Source organism: Cebus imitator, unplaced genomic scaffold (genome assembly GCF_001604975.1).
Source record: "Cebus imitator isolate Cc_AM_T3 unplaced genomic scaffold, Cebus_imitator-1.0 Scaffold314, whole genome shotgun sequence".
Lineage (NCBI taxonomy): Eukaryota > Metazoa > Chordata > Mammalia > Primates > Cebidae > Cebus > Cebus imitator.
In genome coordinates, this window is record NW_016107629.1 from 1557494 (window position 1) to 1578076 (window position 20583).

The 20583-nt window shown below is 39.1% G+C and overlaps 1 long non-coding RNA gene across 1 annotated transcript in view; it reads right to left on the bottom strand.

The window, feature by feature from the left end:
- LOC108286168 overlaps positions 1-20583 on the bottom strand; it is a 59400-nt gene that overhangs the window by 23148 nt on the left and 15669 nt on the right. The gene's annotated exons all lie outside the window — the stretch shown is intronic.

Below are 20583 nucleotides of genomic sequence, written 5' to 3' on the forward strand. Positions count from 1 at the left end.
TTATTCTCTTTGTGGCAATTGTGAATGGAAGTTTGTTCTTGATTTGGCTCTCTTTAAGTCTGTTATTGGTGTATAGGAATGCATGTGATTTTTGCACACTGATTTTGTATCCTGAGACTTTGCTGAACTTGCTTATCAGTTTCAGGAGATTTTGGGCTGAGACGATGGGGTCTTCTAGATATACAATCATGTCGTCTGCAAATAGAGACAATTTGACTTCCTCCGACAAGGATGCCCTCTCTCACCACTCCTATTCAATATAGTACTAGAAGTTCTAGCCAGAGCAATCAGGCAAGAAAAACCACATTTTTAACCAGTGTGTTTGCATTTAAACACCACCTCAACCATCCCTATTTTAAAAGAAAAATGGTACCTTATTGTTGAACAAGTAAGCGTTAAGTTAAAACCCTGTTAGATTATTAATTTGTAGCACTGTCAAGGAACAGAGGGATTATAATATACCTAAGAAAAAAGAGATGGTAATAACCCTTCTCTGCCTTCTTAAGAGGTTATCCTCATAAATGCCTTTTATTTCTTTGTACCATATCTACAAAGTGTACAAGATATTGTTATGTTGACATCACTTTGTAGGACATGGGAATTCTAGCAACCAAATTCTTCTTATGCCTTTATCTTCTTCAGCAGCTTCAACACTAAAATTATTCACTCCTCATTTATAACCTTCAGATGGAGGCTAATTGCCTATTGCCCCAGGCATTCAAGGGGCTGTATTAACATGTGTTTCTGCATCTTTCTTCTTCCTTCATTTAATAACCCACCTTCCCACTCCAGTCACCAGAAACTTAGATTACCACAGTCTCCAACAGAACACATCACTACCAATAGAGATGTGGCGAGCACGGGGTCATGGCTCTCAGTTTAGAGCATTTAAACCCCGTTGGCACCAGTAACTGGATTTAAATTAGAAAAATTACTTAACATTTCTTCAGTATTCTTGGTTGTAAAATGAGATCTGTAATGGAATTCAATTCAGTGGATTAAGTAAAGATTAATTGAGAAAATGTAAATAAAGTGCCTAGCCCATAATAAGTGCTCATTAATGTTAAACATTACTAAAATAATAGTAGTAATAGTAATATATTTGCTTGATCTCTGTTTATATCTTCTTATATTTTTCATTGATCTCTTACCTCTAAGTATTGTCAGCTCTTAAAATTCTTAAAATTCTTTACCAGGCCATAATAGGTATACAAAAGCAATTTGTTTAAAGAATGTATAAATTTGACATCTTCTGTTCAGTCTTCAAATATTAATTTAGTACTTAAGCAATTTTCCATTAAAATACAGAGACTCTCTGAGTGTTTGATATCAGAAGTCATTTAGTTGAAGTAGTGAATCCAAAAAAAATCTGAGGAGAATGGGCTACTGCCACAGTAAAAGGCTTGAAGGACTCGAAAGCAGTGTTCCCTGTTTATACCCATTTAATTCATTAGTTTGGCCTGTGGAAAAAACAGGTGGATCCTGACAAATGACAGTGGACTAACACAAACATAACCAGCACTAGCCCTAGTTACAGCTTCCGTACCAGATTTGGTATTTTCACTAAAGCACGTGAATGAAGTCCCAAGGATGTCAAGTCTGCCTATTGATTTGGTAAATGTGTTCTAGTCAATATCCATCAGGAGAGGAGATCAGAAGCACTTTGCATTCACTTGATGTGGACAAGTAAACATTAATGGTGTTGCTGCAGAACTATGTTCTCTATCACAATATGAAGGGGCATGAACAATCTGTACACTGTGCAGAAAATCACATACTCTATTGATGACATCATATAAGCTGGACCCAATGAGTAAAAAGTGGCAAGTATTCTAGATGTCTTAATAAGAAACATACTCCCCAGGGTGAGGGAAATAAACATGATAAAGATACTGCAGCCTGCTCTACTCATGAAGTTCTTCGAAGTTCACTGGTCTCAAGCATGTTGGAACATTCCCTTCAAAATAAAGGGCAAGCTATTACATTGCACAGAAACTATCACTAGGAAACTCAGTGGCTGAGAGGCCATTTCATTATTTAGAAGCAGAAAATTCTGTACTTGGAAATACTGATCAATCTACGTAAGAGATGTGGAGACTCAAATATTTATTGCAATGAAATGACAAAGGCTATGTAGCCAGATTACTAACCTTAAAGAGCAGTAGAATGCAGGGGTTAAAATCATGGACTTTGCAATCACCTTACGATGTTCAGAACCTAGCTCCACCACTCAACTATCTTGTGTGGCTTGAGCAAGTTACTTTCCCTCTCTGGTGTTCAGCTTTCTCATCAGTAAAATGAAAATAATAATGATACTTACCCCACAGAGTTGTAAAGACTATTGTGAACTACTACATCTGGCACAGATAATGTTCGCTATCATTTTTATTATATTGGAAATGCCTTCCTTCTTAATAGGCTGGGTATTTTGAAGAGAAGGGTCAGAAAAGGAGAGGCCTAAATGTTTGGAAACATTAATACTCATGAGCTTATTTTAGTGAACAGGATTTTTCAAAAGGTTAAGAATTTAACAAAAGAAAAGGTGGAAGGTTAGTTCCTAAGTAGGATTCATGAAGAAAGTCAATGTCTTATAGAAAGAAAGATACCCAGAAATAAGGAAGGAGACACAGACTGAAGAAAAGGCGAAGGTGACCAGGAGAAATGTGATAAGTAATAACAAAGGACAGGCAGAAAGGACAAATAGGAAAGATCTTAAAGTTGAAAGAAGAGAGTGTGAAAAGGCCAGCAATGTATTTCAGGTGGCAAAGGGCACGTGCCAGTGAAAAATTAACACCAGGGCCTTTGTAGAGGGAACAAACTGTTGACAGGAAAAAGAGAAGATTCAGGGTCCAGGGTTGGGAGATTTATAATTTAGAAGCACATTCTGTTCTTGCAGCTGCAAGCGTCAGCACTCTGTTAGGTCATGTGAATACAAGAAGCTGATTAACAAAGAGAAGAGGTAATCAGAGCCATCGAGGAAAATAAGTGCAAAAATGATTGACAAAAGCATATCCACATGATCAAGAAGTTGATGGGAACTAAACAAAACTGGCACTATTAAAGCCCCAAGCATATTTAGTCAGTAAATGTCATCATCCTAATGTCATTTGTTTTAATGATTCCCATTGGTGTGGATTTTAACAGACAACCAGTCCAAGATTGATCGTGTGACTTTAAACGTGCAGAGGAAAAGCAGAGTTGATTTAGGCAAACCAGAGAACTGTATCAAGGCCTGAGCTCATTGTGATCCAATGACAATTTTCTTCCTCTAACACCGTCTAAAGGCTTACAGAGTAAGACCCTATGGGCTGGTGTCAGCTCTGTGTGTGCAACCTCCAACCTTGCTTAACTCCTCCAAGCCTCAGTTCCCTCATCTGTGATGTTAGAATAATAAGAACAACTATTTCATATGACTGTTATAAAAATTAGATACGTAAACATGTAAAGTGCTCAGACCAGCACCAAGCTCAACATAAACACCATATAAGTGTGCACTGGCATAATTTTTATAGGGGATGTTAGCTCCCTTTCAAAATGACTAATTAGATTTATTCTATTAACTCTTAGTTATGGGATAATATATTTTAAAATGAAAGGTTTCATTAAGTTCCTTTATCTAAATAATTATTTTACTTGTTTACAAAAATAAATTAAAATGACAGGAAGGGGGGCAAGGTACTGAGCCATAACAACAGTTCCCAGAAGTGCCCAGATATGATCATCACCCCTAGGTCATCAAAACAACGTTCATAAACACTATCCCATTTTCCATATTCCCCAAGTCAGTTAAGAAGACCTGAATCTCTTCACATAAAAGACTTAAATTTATGTTAACACATTAACGGCATCTCAGAACAACAAAATGGGTTTCTGAACAAGAGAACTTTGAAAATCTATGCTTTGGTACTTTGTTTTTGTTTGTTTTTGTTGTTTGTTTGTTTGAGACGAAGTCTTACCCTGTAGCCCAGACTGGAGTGCAATGGTGCCATCTCGGCTCACTGCCACCTCCACCTCCCGAGTTCAAGCAATTCTTCTGCCTCAGTATCCCAAGTAGCTAGGATTATAGGCTCTTGCCACCATGCCTGGCTAATTTTTTGTATCTTTAGTAGAGACGGGGTTTCACCATATTCGCCAGACTGGTCTCAAACTCCTGAACTTATGACCTGCCCACCTCAGCCTCCCAAAATTCTGGCATTACAGGCATGAGCCACCATGCCTGGCCATGCTTTGGTACTTTTTAGCAAAGTTCTAAACAATAAATGAAGGTGTTGTATCAGAGCTTCCTCTGGTACAGCAGAGACTTCCAGAGGCATTTTTTCAAAATAACAGGGACCACATAAGCAGAATATTCTCTCCAAAGTGGGAGAGATTAGTCCCTGAAACTATGGCTCACTGGGGAAAAGCCTTCAGCCAGACTTTCTCCCCCAACAAACACACACCCCAGGGGCACACCCTTGTGATATTTTCATCTGAACAGAGGTTGCCACAAGATACATGATCTTTCAGTAAAAAATGTTCTTATCAAAAAATACCTCCCCCAAGCTCTAATGGCTGTGAGGCAAAGGCACTACTTTACCTCCTAAAAAGTTGGAAACTCCAAGGATGGAAAATATTCAAACAAACTTTCCCATGGTTATTATAGCATCAAAAAGTAAAAACATGAAATCTTAGGGGTTCTTGCCTAAGGCAGTCTCAATTTCTCTTTTTCTAACATGGCAATTACTATTTTAGAATATTTTTCACTGTCAGTTGCATGATCATTAATAATTACTCAGACTCTACCCTCAGAGGAAAAATTTATCTAAATAGGTACATATTCCCTAAAGATTTCAAAACAGCATAGATAGAGGCCAAAAATAGAACTCTATTTAGATGAAACAAAGATCAGAGTGTTGGCAGGTTACAAAGAGAATATTTGAATCACAATTTTGTAATTACTGGGGAGATGTTGCTGTTCCCTCACGTAAGACAATTTCCACAAACATGCAGGATATGGCAATAGACATGCCTATTAGGTCAGGTCAGTGGTCATTTCATTACATCCTCTTTAACTAAATTCCACATGCCTCACAAGTCTGAGCCATCCCAGGATCAAAGCTTTAGTGCCTGTCTGCTCACCAACCCTTCCACAATTCCTCCGAGTTGTCTCTCATTTGGCAGTTCTACTAGTCCTATTACCAACACTTCCCTGATTCCGTGGCTCCCATTTTGCCTCCATCTGTTGGGTCAGATTCTCCATTAAAGCCCTTGGATTGATGCCCAAGTAACCAAACTTTGACAAAATTCCAGGACACCGCTTCATTCTCCTGTGCTCTGGTTTCCCAGATAGTGCACTCACCCATGTAGCACCTGTCCAGGTTTAGCCTGAAACAAACCTGACCTTCTGACTAGGAGAGTGGGAAGTAAGTTTCAAACATTGCAATTTCAGCAGGCAAAGTACAAAACAGTGCCCAAGAGATAGACTCATCTCCAACTAGATTTAAAGCAGATTGTCTATGACCACGAGGGCTCAAAGAGATGGTGAATTTCAAGCTGCAGTCTACAAGTGATAGGTGGTATCAGTCTTTGTACACAAGGTCCTAAGCAATTTTGTGCAGGTTGCTGGCAAGATTTTTGTCCTTGGAAAAGGGAACTGCCTAGGAAAACACTGTGCTTCAGTCCCAGGTTAGAGACAAGTTGATTACAATAGCTGTAACTGGAGTATTGGGATTGAGGCTTTAATCCCAGTTGTTAGAATTGGGGCACACAGGTCCACAGTGGTAGTTGTGATGGTGTCTCAGATCAGAGTACCTGGTTCACATAACTAGCTTAGGACAGCCAGAAACTCTACCCTTAATCCCACTCCCAGACCCCTCTTCAGAGTGCTGGGAATATAAGCTTTTTGATGATCAACTGGACTTTGGTGTTACTAGAACATGTCAGTGACCTCAATCCATTACTACATTCAGGAAAACACAGTCCAGTTGCAGTGGAGGTTACAGTAGAGACAGGATGAGCTCTTCCCAAGTCTGGCTGTGCAAAGATATTTCCCTTCAGCCCCATCCTGTTTCCTCCCACTCCTGATTCTGGTGCTAAAATCTCAAGTAGAGAAAGATTTACTCAGAGCTGCCGTCAAACTCCCACCCAAGCATAGGTTGCCAGTAGGCAGATAGGCTTGGCATTTATGCAGTTCCCATGAAAAGAGAAGCTTCTGTCTGTTTTATTGTTTAGTCAGACAGATAGAAATCTCAGATGACTCTGATATGAGTAATGAAGTAATGTATAAACTATTTGCCAGGAAACTGATCCTCCTGTAATCTGCCATGTTACATCTATAGGCATGCTCTGAGCAAGTTTTATTATCAGCACACAGATAATAAGTGCAAAGGGGAAAATTCGTCACTTGTATTATCTTTTTAAATTGGTTTCAAGTAAGAGTTTTTAATTTCCTGTGATGGTGACTGGCATTTCCTGGTTTTCTTGGGTCCTTCCTGCTTTAAGTACCTGTGTCCCAGGAAAACCCTCAGTCCCCTGCAAATCATATGGCTGATCGTCCCAGCTGGAATTTTAAAACTTGGAGTTTACAGCACCGTAGATTAACCATGTGGTTTGGGGCATATCAGTTGACATATCCTATCTTCAGGTTTAATCTAGGATAATATTAGAACCTACACAAAGCATTCTGTTGATCTTTTTGTTATACCAGAGCTTCTCAACCAAGGAAGAGGAGTCAACACCAAGCCAAACAAACCCTGAGTAGTCCCAAAATTTGCCCTCACCCTTCTGTCCTTTATTAAAAACCACAGGGAAAATGTTGAAAACAGGGACCAACAACAGTTGCGTAGCTTCAAACAGTTCAGTATTTGCTAGGAAATGTATTCCTCTTTAGTAAGAATTTAATATGTTTCAAATAATAACTATTTGTTTACAAATATATTTGCACATTTGGAACAAGGCATTTCTCCTACTCCAGCCCTTTTTGGCATTACTGTCTCACCTAAGGGAAGTAAAAAGGCTAAGAAACACTTATTAAGGTCACAGCCCAGGAACTCAGGCCTACCAAAAGCTGAAATTTAATCATCAGATTAAATTTTTTAAAATTACAATAGAAAAGATGAATGTTTTTGATGAGGATATTACAAGACTGACTACAGCCAAGGAAAGCATCAGTAAGCTTGAAGACATGATAACAGAAACTTCCCAAACTGAAAGGCAAGACAAAACAGAGCAAAATTAAAAAGAATGAAGAAACCATAACAGACTATCCAAAAACTGTGGAAAATCTCAAAATGTGTAACAAATGGATTGGAACACCAGAAGAAGAAAGAAGAGAGCAAATGAAGTGTGTAAAGTAATAGTGGCTGAGAACTTTGCAAAATTCATGACAGACAGAAAATCACAGATCTAGGAAGCTCAAAAACACCGACCTGGATAAATACTAAAACAACAAGCAAATAAAACTTCACTATACCTAGATATATCACATTCAAACTTCGGAAAACCAAAGACAAAGAGAAAATCTTGAAAGAACCTAGAAGAGATGATAAGTACCTTACCTATAGAAGAACAAGAATAAGAATTACATTAGGCTTCTAGCCAGAAACATGCATACCCCTGCACACCTACTAGAATGGCTAAAATCCAAAAGGAAATGACAATACAAATTACTGTCATGGATGCAGAGCAACAAGAACTCTCATTCATTCATGCAGTTATGCACTATTCAAAATAGCGCAACCGTTTTGGAAGACAGTGTGTCAGTTTCCTACAAAGCTAAATGTAATCTTATTATGAAATCTGGCAATCACACTCCTAGACATTTAGGATGTATGTAAATATTTATAGCAGCTTAAGTCATTTTAAAAATCTATAGAAAGTATCTTTAAAAAGTGATTGCCAGAATATAAGAGGGAGGAATTGGGGAGGAGCATGAGGTAGGAAGGATTAAATAGATGAGGTATAGTGGACTTTTTATAGCATGAAACTATACTGTTTCATACTGTAATGATAGACACATGTCACCATGCATTTGTGGAAACTCACAGGACTTTACAGCACAAAGAGTGGACATGGATGTATGTAAATTTTTAAAGATCTTTAGGACGTTGGGAGATGACAGGATAAAATACAGAACATGGCAAGACAATCTAATTGTATTGCAAGTGGATGAAACAACCTTACTGAAGGAAAAGGTGGGGATGCATTATTGACCAAAGAAACTGAAAATGAGTAGAGTCTGTAAGACTAATGGGTAAAAAAACTATGCTGAAGTACAGTATTCTAATTAATACATTTATTTCACAGAGTATTGGTTAGCAATTCTAATACTGTCATCACGCATAGTGGCATTGAACAATTAAATAAGTGGATATGCAGGGCAACCCAGTTTTCTCACTGTTAGAGTGTGAGTTTGGAAACAAACAAGAATACAGAAACTGGTAAATATAATAAACAAAAATGAAATAAAAATAAATTTAGAAAACAAAAAATAAGAAGAAGCTAGAACGGTTTACATGCTAGTGGATTACAGTTGAAGATATCAGTACTTATGATAGCTTTACATAGATTAGATGGTTACATAAACATTTATAGTTACCTATATATACATGAGTTGGTATACACACATATATCCTTGTTCTGTCTGCTGAGAGGACTTAGAAGTAACGACACCCAGTAGCAAAAAGCACACCGAGCATTGTGATTTGGGTTTTTAATACTTCTAACAAAAGGAATAATATTCTTTAGAGAAATGACTGATTCTAGAACTGGGGCAGGATAAATACAACATGAGCCTGGAGTACATTATTGTGTCAAAAAGTTAGAAAGTGTGAAGTGCATGTGCACATACACACACACACACACACACATGCACATGCACTCAATGATGGGAGTATGTCAAAGGGACACAGGAGTCAACTGAAAGTGCTCCCAGTTGCCAAAGCTGAAAAAAAAAAATTGAGCAACAAAACAAGTAGAGTAGTGCTGGATTATAACCTGAAGCATAAAGTAAATATCCATGAGTTCAAACTGATATTGATAAACAGTTGACTGAATACATGAATAAATGGGAGAGAAGAGACAAACATCCCACATGAAAGTATTCCAAATAATTTATGCAAATACTCTGCTGTCAGAGAGATGCATCATAACTCCCCACTCTTGCAGTGTGGGCTTTGGTGTGGGCTTCACATATTGACTTCCTTTCAAAAAGAAGTCAATAAGGAAAAAGGAAATGAAAATGGAGAAAAAAAGAGTAACTTTACAATAGAGAAAACTGATAAACACTACCTCAGTCAGCTGATTTAAGTTCACTTCAACAATGATACATCCTAAAATGGCAGGCAGACACAGGATTCCCATTCCAAAAGAAAGCAACAGCAAAGAAGAAAGGGGAAACAGACTCCAAGAAAGTACAAAATCCAACAGGAAAAACAACACGAAATTCTAAGGCTTGAAAATAATCTCCTTTCATTCCATGTAGTGACCTCTAAGAACACCAGGGTGGGGGTTGGCTCCCCAAGGTCTTGGCCCCAACCCCTCTCCCTGGCTTTGCTGGGCTCCGCTCATGCAGCTGTTTTCATAGGTTGGAACCTCAAGCCTGCAGCCCTCCCAGGCTGGTGTTGTAAGCTGGTTGCTCTACAATTCTGGGATCTCAGAGGTGGAACCTACCCAGTGGCTCCACTAGGCATTGCCCTCTAGTGTAACTCTCTGCAGTGACTCTGCCGCTGTGGCAGGTCTCTGCAGCATCCTTTGAAATCTAGTGGGAGGCAGGCTTGCCTCCATAGCTCATGCACTCAGTATGCCTGCAAAATTAGCACCATGCGAATGCTGCCAAGAGGCCTCATTCTTGATTTTAAAATCTGCATTGGTTAGGGCTTTCCAAAGAAACAGAACCAATAGGATATAGAGTTAGATAAATATATGAGAGGAGAGAAGATGTATTAGCAGAATTAACTCATGAGATTATGGAGGCTGAGGATAGGCCACCTACAAGCTGGAGACCCAGAGAGCCTGGTAGCAGGGCTCAGTACAAGTCCAAAGGCCCCCAGACCAAGAAGCTGATGGTGTAACTCATCCTTGAGGCTGAAAAGCCTGGGAACCAGGGGGCAATTGGCATAAGTCTCAGCACCTGAAGATCAGAGAACCTAGAGTTCTAATGTCCAAGGACCAGAGGAGAAGGGAGAGGTTCTCTGACTTTTTGTTCTATCTGGGCCCCCAGCTAATTGAACAGTGCTTGTCCACATGAGGATGGGTCTTCCCCATTCAGTTCACCACTCACATGTCAAATTCCTCTGGAAACTTACAGACATGCCCAGAAAGAATGCTTTACCAGCTAATTATCCTGTAATTCAGTAATGTCAATACCTAAAATTAGCCATCACAACCATGAAAACTTTGTAAATCTGACTGTATAATATCAAATAATGAGAAACTGCATACTGGATTACTAAAATATCTATTCATATTATAAACAAAAACCAATAAAAATGTGTTGTCTAAATGCTTATAGACTAAAAGAAATCATCCAAAGATTTAAATAGTTTAATATAAATTGGTTAATGGTTAACCATAATTGTTGCAGTTTTATTTTCAAAGTATTCAACTTTTTTAATATATTTAATGGTCAGGGAAACTTCTCCCAAAAAGAAAGTATATATTTCCGCCTGAGAAAAAGAAAGGATGAATAATTCTATGGGGATCTTATTTGCACTGAGCTTCTCAGATACCTTTAGTTTCCTATAGGTATAAAATTGTGAAAAGAAACTTTTTCACTTTGGCTATTAGGCAACTCAATCCCAAAGTCAGTGTTCAGTTATAACAATTTTGTTCACCTGTATGTCCTGTATTTTTAATTAGCTTTTTTTCTAATTTTAACCTCCCATTTAATCTGTTTTCTTGTTCTGTTTTTGCCTTCCACTTCTATATCACGTATATTTCAAATGTCCCCTCAAGTTATTTTAAATCATTGTGGACTGGGATGTACACAAATAAATAACAAAATACTAAGAGAACATGGAGTAAGTCTTATTCAGTTTCTCACAGTTTGTACTTTGGAAGCTGAATGATTTAAATTTACCTCCTCAAAAGGTGTTTTTATTCTGTCCAAATGACATGGAAAAAATGATTCAAGTCATTTGTGTTTTGTTTTGTTTTGTTTTTTTCTCCCCAGAAGTTTCCCTGTTCCAGAGAGTATATATCATGAAATAGACCTAGTCATGCTCACGGAAGATAACAAGGCAGGATGACTTAGAGGCTTCCATTTTGCTTTTTTTTTTTTTTTTCTCTTTGAACAGTTAAGAAAAGAACCTTCAGAAGTAGAATGTATATAGTCTAGTGCTTGCCATATTCCAAACAGTTGGAAAATATTTGTTTGGCGAATACGTTAATTAATGATTGAATTAACAGCTAAATGAATATTGTCTCCTTTGTTAAATATAGCATGCTCTGGTAGGTACGAAGGGTACAAAGTTTTGGTTAGAAAGGATAAATAAGTTCTGGAGACCTATTGTACAGCATGGTGACTGCAGTTAATAATAACGTATTGCACACATGAAAGTTGTTAAGAGATTAGATCTCAAATGTTCTCCCCATAAAAAAAGTTAAGTACATGAGGTGACTGATATGTTAATTAGCTTCAATTAATAATTTTATAATGTATACATTTATCAAAACATCTAGTTGTATGCCATAAATATAAACAATCTTTGTCATATATGCCCTAATAAAGCTGGGAGAAAACTTTAAGTTTATTCTGATTTGGGTGATATAAGAAGGTAAATTAATTGTAAACTACATCTTGAACATAAGTAAAATTTTATTAGGAACCTATGGAGAAGGGGCAGTCATGTCATATAAAAGGCACAGCCTAAGCAAAGGTGCAGGGGTAGGAAAATTCAGGAATTGTTGAAACTTCCAGAGCTGATTTTTGGCCAATTTACACCAGTACTTCTATCCCAGTTGATGAATAGATGATGCCAGTGTCCCCGCCACCAGCCTGGCTGCTCGTACCACTGCCCAACAAGTTTCCACGTCCCAGTCACAGTGACACCCAGCAACTACAGGGCTCACATGTAGCAGACAGAAGCCTCCAAATGCTGCTCAGTATTCACTTATAAAAATGTGCTAAGCATGGGCCAAGTACTCCTCTAAGTGCCAGGGGTATAGCAGTAAAGGGAACAGACAAAACAGAAGAGATAAAAACTGTTTTCCCTGTGGAGTTTATAATATAGCAGATAATAAAGATGATAAAAATAAAATATGTAATATATTAGTGTTATTCACAAAGGATAAAGCATAAATAAGTGACTGCAGCCAGCACTGGACTAAGCCAGATCCTGATACGGAAAATTGGACCACAGCTCAAAGCTGCGCTGGAGAATGTCACCTGCCTCTGGCCTGTGGATGAAGACTTCCAGTGGTGCCTGAAAATGAGATGTGGTAATGGTAGTGAGATTTCAGAGAAGTAGCAGTACATCTACTGATGGACACTGTGGCACTAAATAGGGGCCATGGCAGCTCCTTCGTGGTCCAGAAGTGCAAGCTGTGCACACAGAAAACTTCACTGAGATTCTGAGTGGCTCCATCAAATCTTACAATGCCAAAGACAGAGAGAAGTTCAAAACCATAGTAGAGTTTGAGTGTCAGGGCTTCAAACCATGTGATTCCAGCCCTAGGCTGGGTTTGCTGCTGAGAGCCTGAAGTCAGGGATGGTCTTCAGTGACATTCTGCCATAGAAAGACTGCACTGACTATGACAGAAAGGTCCAGGGAGTCTGTGGGAATCTATGAGGTCATGCCGCAGTTTTTAAGTGCTGAGCCCTCTCCATGTACACTTACCCCTAAGAACTGAGAAGAGACAAAATGCCCCAAGCAGCAGGGCCCACAGAGGCTGGTCCCCTCATCCCTGTCTCCTGGTAGCTGCACCAAGCCCTCACAGTCTGCATGCTGGGCTCAGTCACAGCTTCCCAAACCCCATCAATAAAGCCCCTATTCATGCACCACTGGTTTATGAAGGTAGGTCAGGTGGCAGCCACTCCTTCCACAAATAAGAATTCACACTGGAGGTCTTTGACTGCCCCCTGGCATCTTCCCACAGTTTAAAATCCCCTGCTTGATATTTGCAAAATATGCAGGAGGACACAGCTTCTTAGGGCTCTCCAGGTTTGGGGGATCAGGCAAGTCAGCCCAGAGGACCGAAATTGTCAAGGCCAATGGCACGAGGACAACTGAGCCTGCAAAATGAGGCCATGAGCCCAATAATCTTGAGCCAAGATACTTTGTAGTCTAGTTTGGCTTGCAGGTAAACCCAGGCATCCCTGCTAGCTGGTGTCACTTCAGATTCCAGAGCTAAAAAGATTTTACAGCTCTCCTCCTGATATGAATCTGCTCCACAGAATTCTTGCCAAATGGTCATCTGGTGTCTGCTGTTTTCCTGTAATGGGTGCTCCCCTCCCCTCAAGGGAGCCAGAATGTAAATTACTCCTAATGCTAAGTCAATCTCTACGCCCCATACAGCTCCTCCTGCTGTTCTTCATTTGCTCCCCTTCAGGAACACTTGGACATCCCTGTGGAGATGCGAAGACAGTAGCTGTCATGGGTTAAATTGTATCCCTCCCAAAATTCATATGCTGAAGTCCTAACCTCCTGTACCTCAGAATGTGACCTGATTTGAAAACGGGGTGGTTGTAGATGTAACTAGCTAAAATGAGGTCATACTAACATGGAGTGAGCCCCTAATCCAATGTGACTCACAGCCTTATCAAAAGGAGATATTTAGAAATACACACACAGGGAGAATGTCTGTGAAGATGAAGGCAGAGATGGCTGATGCTTCTGCAAGCCAAAGGATGTCAAAGATTACCAGCAAACCACCAGAATCTAGATTCTTTCTCAGCCTTCAGAAAGAATTAATCCTGCCAACACCTTGACCTTAGACTTCTAGCCCCCTAAAGCATGAGACAATACATTTCTGTTGTTTAAATCACCCAGTTTGCTGTACTTTTGTGCAGCAGTCTCAGCACACTAACATGGCAGCCAAGCCCTCTACCTGCCATGGGTCAGACTTTCTGGGTCTGATGGCCTCTCCCCACCCCAGCAGATAGTGGACAGGGATATTAGAAGGGATATAGATGGCCAAGTTATCAGAAGGTGATTATGCCTTTACACCAGCAAATCCACCACTTGGAATATCTGTTACCAGGAACCTTATTTCTCTAACGTCCTACTGGAGTCTAAAATTCTTTTGGAATTAAAAATTTGTTATCTTTAAGGAAAAAAAGTACCTATGTAAGAGAAAGGGCTATGAAGGACTGTGTAAGGTAATGAAATTTGAGAGTAACCAGGAAAGAAACTCACTAGGGCCACTTTTTAGTAAACATCTGAGGTTGTTGAAGGAACTCCCCTGTGAATATCTGACAGGAGAACATTCCAGGCAGCAGAAACAGAATATACTAGGGTCTGGAGGCAGAAATATGCCTGCCCTATTAGAGGAATATGGAGGAGGCCAGTGTAGCTGGAGTAGGATGAACAGCATACCAACTAGAAAGGAGATTATTTCTGAGAGGTAACTGGGTCAGATCATGTAAAGTCAAGGACACCAGCTTTTACTCTGAGTTGGGAGCCATTGATGAGTTTTAAGCTAAGAGACGAGAACTGACTTACATGAAACCATTCTGGCTATGTGTTGCTAGTGTTAGGAAGGACAAAAGCAAGATCTCAATGGCAGCCAGAAAGCCATTTTAGTAATCCAAAGTGAGTGACGGTGGTGGTTTGGGCCAGGATGGGAGCAATGAATGCCATGACAAAGTGGTCAAATTCTGGATACCTTTCAAAGACTTGGTAGGATTGATTTAATACAATACAGGAGAGAAAGACAAGAGTCAATGATGACACCAACATTTTGGACTGAGCAGCTAAAAAAATTAAGAAGACATTAACTAGCAAGAAAATTTCAGGAAGAACAGGCTTGCGGGAAAATATCAAGAGCTCAGCTTTGAACGTGGTAAGCTTAAGGTACCTGTCAGACATCTTAGGGGAGATGTCAGGTAGTCAACTAGAAACAAGGATCCCCAGTTTCAGGGGGAAATTCCACCAGGAGATGTCAATTGGGGTGTCATGGGCGTACAGACAGAATAGAAGCCATTGATCTGAGTGGCATTGCCCTCGTGGAGACACATTAGATTAAAAAGAAGAGAGAACTCAGCGTTGAGGCATCTCCAGCTTTTAGGTTTTGAAAAGACAGGGAGGAACCAGCAAAGAGACTGAAAAGGAGGATCCAGTAAAGGAAAACAAACGTCTAGTGAGGGCAGCATCCGGGTAGTGAAGTGGAATGTTTCAAAGAGAGTGATAACTTGTCAAGTAAAGACTGAGGAATGAGATGACCATGGGGGTTTACCTCAGGAACATTCCTGGTGACCATGATAGGAGCAGATTTTTATGTATATTGGAACTTTACTTTCAACTTTGTTCATTGTCTTTTAAAGGCAATAAAATAATGACTCATTCTGCATTTCCCACACTGATGTCAGGAGCAGTGTCATGACCCTCTGTTGGGCAGTGGCCTCAAGACCACACAAGTTTTGAAGAGGCTAAACCAGACTCAGGACTCCATGAGTCATGAGGGTCTTTTCTCTCCCCTCATGCACTCAGTGGACGTTTAAGATTACAGGTTTTTCTCCAGTTGTCTTTTATCCTTCAAGAGTTCACTATTAATCTCACAAGGATAAATTTAAGTCTTTCCACATTATTAATTTATCTTATAGGACCCATAGGATAACAAATTCCATTAATTTGTTGTCCCCATTCTGCTGTGATCTGACCTCTTTACCACTGTCTACCCGTTCTAGTCCGGGAGGAAAGCCTCCAATATGGACTGCCAGAATTTTTCAAGTTCATGTTGGAATTACACAGTCGTCATGTTCTAATTTACACACACCCACACAGCTATGGAGCTTTCTTCTGGTGCAGATGCAGAATTATTTTGTACGTGCTTCAAATAAAATTCTCTATAGTGTTTCTATCCTCATAATGCAAGACCCTATTGTGCTTCTTAAATTGAAACTCTAATACAAAAATAAGGTAATAGCCTAGAATATTTTGCCCTAAATGCATTAAAGAAATAAAACAATGCATGGAATAGCTACATAAATAGGTTGCAACCAAAAAAATGGTCTTACCCCAAATTTAAATTTTACCTCAACCCCAAGTTGGCCTACATCTTTGGAAGTGTTAGTCAAAACCCTTCCACTTAGAAGTATTAGAAACTAATTCAGACTTGCTAAAGCAAAAAGATCATCTCTTGGCTCATGCAATGAAAAGTCTAAAACGTGCTGGGCTTAGCTTTGCACATGCAGGCTTCAAGAGCTCAAGAAAAGTCAAGACCCATGATGTTTAACTTTTCTTTCCTCCATGGGCTTCATGTTCAGGCTCCTCAGAGGGACAAGACTCTAGGCCTACACCACCCTGCCTGCCTGCAGCCCCAGCTGAAAGATCAAATTGGGTCACCCAAATCAAATGCTGTGGCCAGGGGAACTAGGTATGTAATGTTTTTAGACCTGGATCCATCTCAAATAACAGTAGGCAGTTATCACCCAAAAATCAGCTTGCTGTTACTGGGGGAAAAAAAAAAAAAGAGGGGAAAGAGAATTTGGGCACCATATCTAAAGAGGTCTTTGTATTATGACAGTGCTTTTGCATGTGTGTGGGGGGGAGTTCATTAAAAAAATGAGTGTTTATTTGAACTTTGTTAACACTGTGATGAAGTGTCATTGACAAAGAAGCCCTACACATTTGCAGTGGCCAACTCCTCACTTCAGACTATTCATGAGGGACATCATCTTTTTTTCCTGCATAGTTGTGGAATATTAATACAGTAAAGGAAAGGTAATGGTTTATTATCCATGTCACTGTTTCATGGTGATGTTGAATGTTCTCTGGTGACAGTGCTATTTTGTAAAGGATGGTATGTGTAGCTATCTGATGGAAAAGGTTGAATTGCTAAGATATTAGCATTGCTAAGTATCTTATTTAATTTTACAACTTTGTGGTAGCTGATGCTGTTTTTATTCTACAAATGTGAAAACTGAGGTTTGGAGATATTCAGCAACTTGTCAACAACCTCCTAACTAATGAGAAACAATGCCAGTTGTGGAACCCAGCACTTCGGGCTCTGAAGTTCAAGTTATTTTCCCACACCATGAGGCTCGGCACTGCTGCCATTGAGAGATGGTAATTAAATGAGGGTGATATAGAATATAGTAAAATGGATTGTAGGTGACACAGGAAAGGTATTAAGCTGCTTGTGAGTTGAGGGCACTGTACTTCATTGATATCTGTCACATTCTAAACCATGCCCACTGCCACTAGCCTGGTCCAAAAAGAATTTTTTTAACTCCTTTGAATTGAATTTAAAAAAAATTTTTAAACTCCTTTGAATTGTTTAATTCTTTTAACTCCTTTGAATTGAAAGGAACTCTTCTTATAACACAGGGAGTTCACAGAAAATAGTATTACATTATGATATTTTTGCATCACATAATTTCCCTTTGATGTCTAAAAAAAGTCCACTTTGATCCATAATAGAATCATGCATATAAAAAACAAAAAAAATAGTTCTTTCAATTAAAGTTGTCTTTCATTTTAGCCAGCTTTTTGTAAATCTTTTTTAAGGTGTAAATGCCGATGTGCTACATGCTACACAAAAAAATGTTCTATTCAAAGATGCAGATCCTTCTTGCTTTGCTTCTCTGCTTAGGTGCTCTGAAAACATGCAATCTCCCTCAATGCTTTGAACTATTTCTTGGAATTAAATAATTTCCATGGAAACTGGGGCTAAAGAGAACACTTGACAGCTCATTAAATAATATGCCACTTAAGACTTTTTAAATTTTCCTTGTTAGATAATCAATGACTACGAGTATTTATATTCCTTAATGATGTAGCTTCTGGATAAGCCTGGAAAATGATGTCTGATTAATCCACAGAGGTTCCTTCTGATACAGAATGCAAAATCTATGCTTAAAAAGAAATGCCTTGCAGCACAGATGAGGCAGAAAAGAAATCCAAATGTTTCTAAAGCAGCTCAGCCTTTTAGCCACAAAGGAAAATCCTGTACTGAGATTCCAGACTTTCTCTTTGTCTTGGTAATTTTCCAGCATGTGTTTTTACTCTTCCAAATGCCACATCAGAACAACAGATGGCAGCATGATTTAAGCAGGTTTGAGCTTCTTTGCTTTTTAATCCAAATCCTAAATTAGATGGAAGTTGATACTAACTTCCCAGCTACCCTCACCCCAGTCTGCTCCTTCCCACTCCTGGTTGTTTTCATCTCATTGAGTTCTCAGTTGCTTGACCCTATTAGTATTTTTTGCCAGCACAGTAAAAGTACCAGAGTCTTAGTATTATCAATACCACTTCCGAGCATCCCAAGGGCTTTCTGTCTTGTTTCAATTTGTATTTGCAAATCTAAACTAACCGAGGTTATCAGAGGAATGCTGGGTAGCTGGTTTTGCCCATTTGCAAAGGTAGATGTAATGTTCATAGTAGCACTGAGTTTGTGGTTTAAAAATCAAATATTATACTTTAAGCTGTTTCTATATCATGCAAAATATTCCTCCAATATCTAAACATTTGGCTTAGAATTTTTTTCCATTTTTCCCTTTTTATCCAGAGCCTAGATTTGATTTTGAGATGAACTTGAACCTTGAAATGACAAATAGCATATACATTTCATATATCAAGATTTAAAGACATTAAATTTCAACAACTATGGAAATATTAATTCCTACCAAGATACAAATATCATACATTAATTTAAACTGTCATCTTAGTTTTAGAAATCAATTTTTTAAATTGTAATTATCTACAATGTGAAAGGCATTTTTCCGAGAATTCATGGAATTCAAAGATGAGCACAAATGAATCTGCATTCAAGTTACTGTGTATATCACTCTGTTTAACTGGTTGACCCAAACTGATTTCTTTATAATACAGACTGCTTTGCTGTACAGAAATCTCTGCTGCAATGCCATTAATTCATCTTGTCTTTTGTTTGCATGCTATACCATACAATTCTGGGCTTGGTTTAATAAATTAGCTCATTTAACATATATGTGTACCTACTAAGTGTCAGGTACTGTACAAGGCACTGGGGAAAGAAAGTTATCTCCCTACTCTTCAGATGTGTACAGTCTAGAAAGTCCACCCAAATAAATCCATAAGTATAACACGGTATGGAATAGGCCACGGAAGCTTGCACACAGTGTCCTGGGAGCACCAAAGACGGGACCCTGCACTGATATTTTTATGTTTCTCTCTCCTTATGTTCCAAAGTTCTACCTTTCTCCTTGTAACCCATTTCTCTCTAACACAGATCTCTTCGTACTGTAAAAAACTAGCCCTTGGAAGAAGCACATAATCAGACAAATTTCTAAATCTGGCTCCAGCATTGACAAGCTGTGTGTCCTTGAGAAAATGGTTTTAGCTTCCCTGAGTCTGTAATTTCTCCCTCCATCATGAGGAGATGTTGATAATGCTGCATATACTTGATATGAGAGTGAAGGGGGATACGTAAAATGCCTAGCAAAGTGCCTGAGTGTAACAAATGTGATTACTGTCCTATAGATAGCTAGTTTAAATTATCTTATCAGTCATATCTCCTCTCTGGCCCTATTAACCAGCCTGACTTACCATGGTAACAGCTTACACTTATTGAGTATTTACAGTGACCCAACCATCCTGAACATATTGTCTCAGTCCATCCTCACAATCACCCATTGAATAGTTAAACCCAGGCAAGTGATCTAACCTTATGGCTCCAATTGTGACCAGCACATTGTTCTTCCAGAGCATCCCTGACAATAATTATGAAGCAGTCTAGTCTCTCCATCACTTCCTGGATCACAAAGCCCATTACACATTCGCAGTCTGGCAGATCTGAACTGCCCTCTGACTGAACTTTACTACCCATTATGCCCAATTTGAGGCCTTTTGCTCCACTGGTGTTATATTGGAAAGAAGAGTTGCCAGGAACAAGGCCACAAAGAAGACCATGCTGCTGGGAACAATAGGCTCCCTTCTCTATAGTCTTTTCTTGTTTCCATTTCAAAAGGTCCTCCTGGCCAAATGCCCCCCAACTGTTGCAACCAGCCTTGCAATCAATCATGACAAAATGCTGCTGGCTGGGGTAGGCACATGGAAGCCCTTTAACTATTTTCCATCTGCTATTTGAAGTTTATACTTACTGCCTCACAAGAAGAAAACTTGCCTTTTAATTATACTAGAAGGTAGAGAAAGATAAGCATCATTAAGAAAAGCATCATTAAGATGCTTCAAGAACACAGATCTAATAGACTCTCAAAGCACCCACACCTGCCTTCTCTCAATGTCTTTCCTTAGCCTTTTGACAAGGAGTTTTAGCAAAGAGACGCTGATAAACTACCATTAATCTCTTATTTGTTATCCACCTATTTCGCTTACTGAAGCAGCTAGTCTATTCCCATTTCCCTTTCCTTTGGGGAAAAGCTATGGTTTGATAAATACTAAGCCTTTACCATGATCCTATGAATGAAGAAAATAAAAGTCTGGTTAGAAATTGCCTGGATCAAAA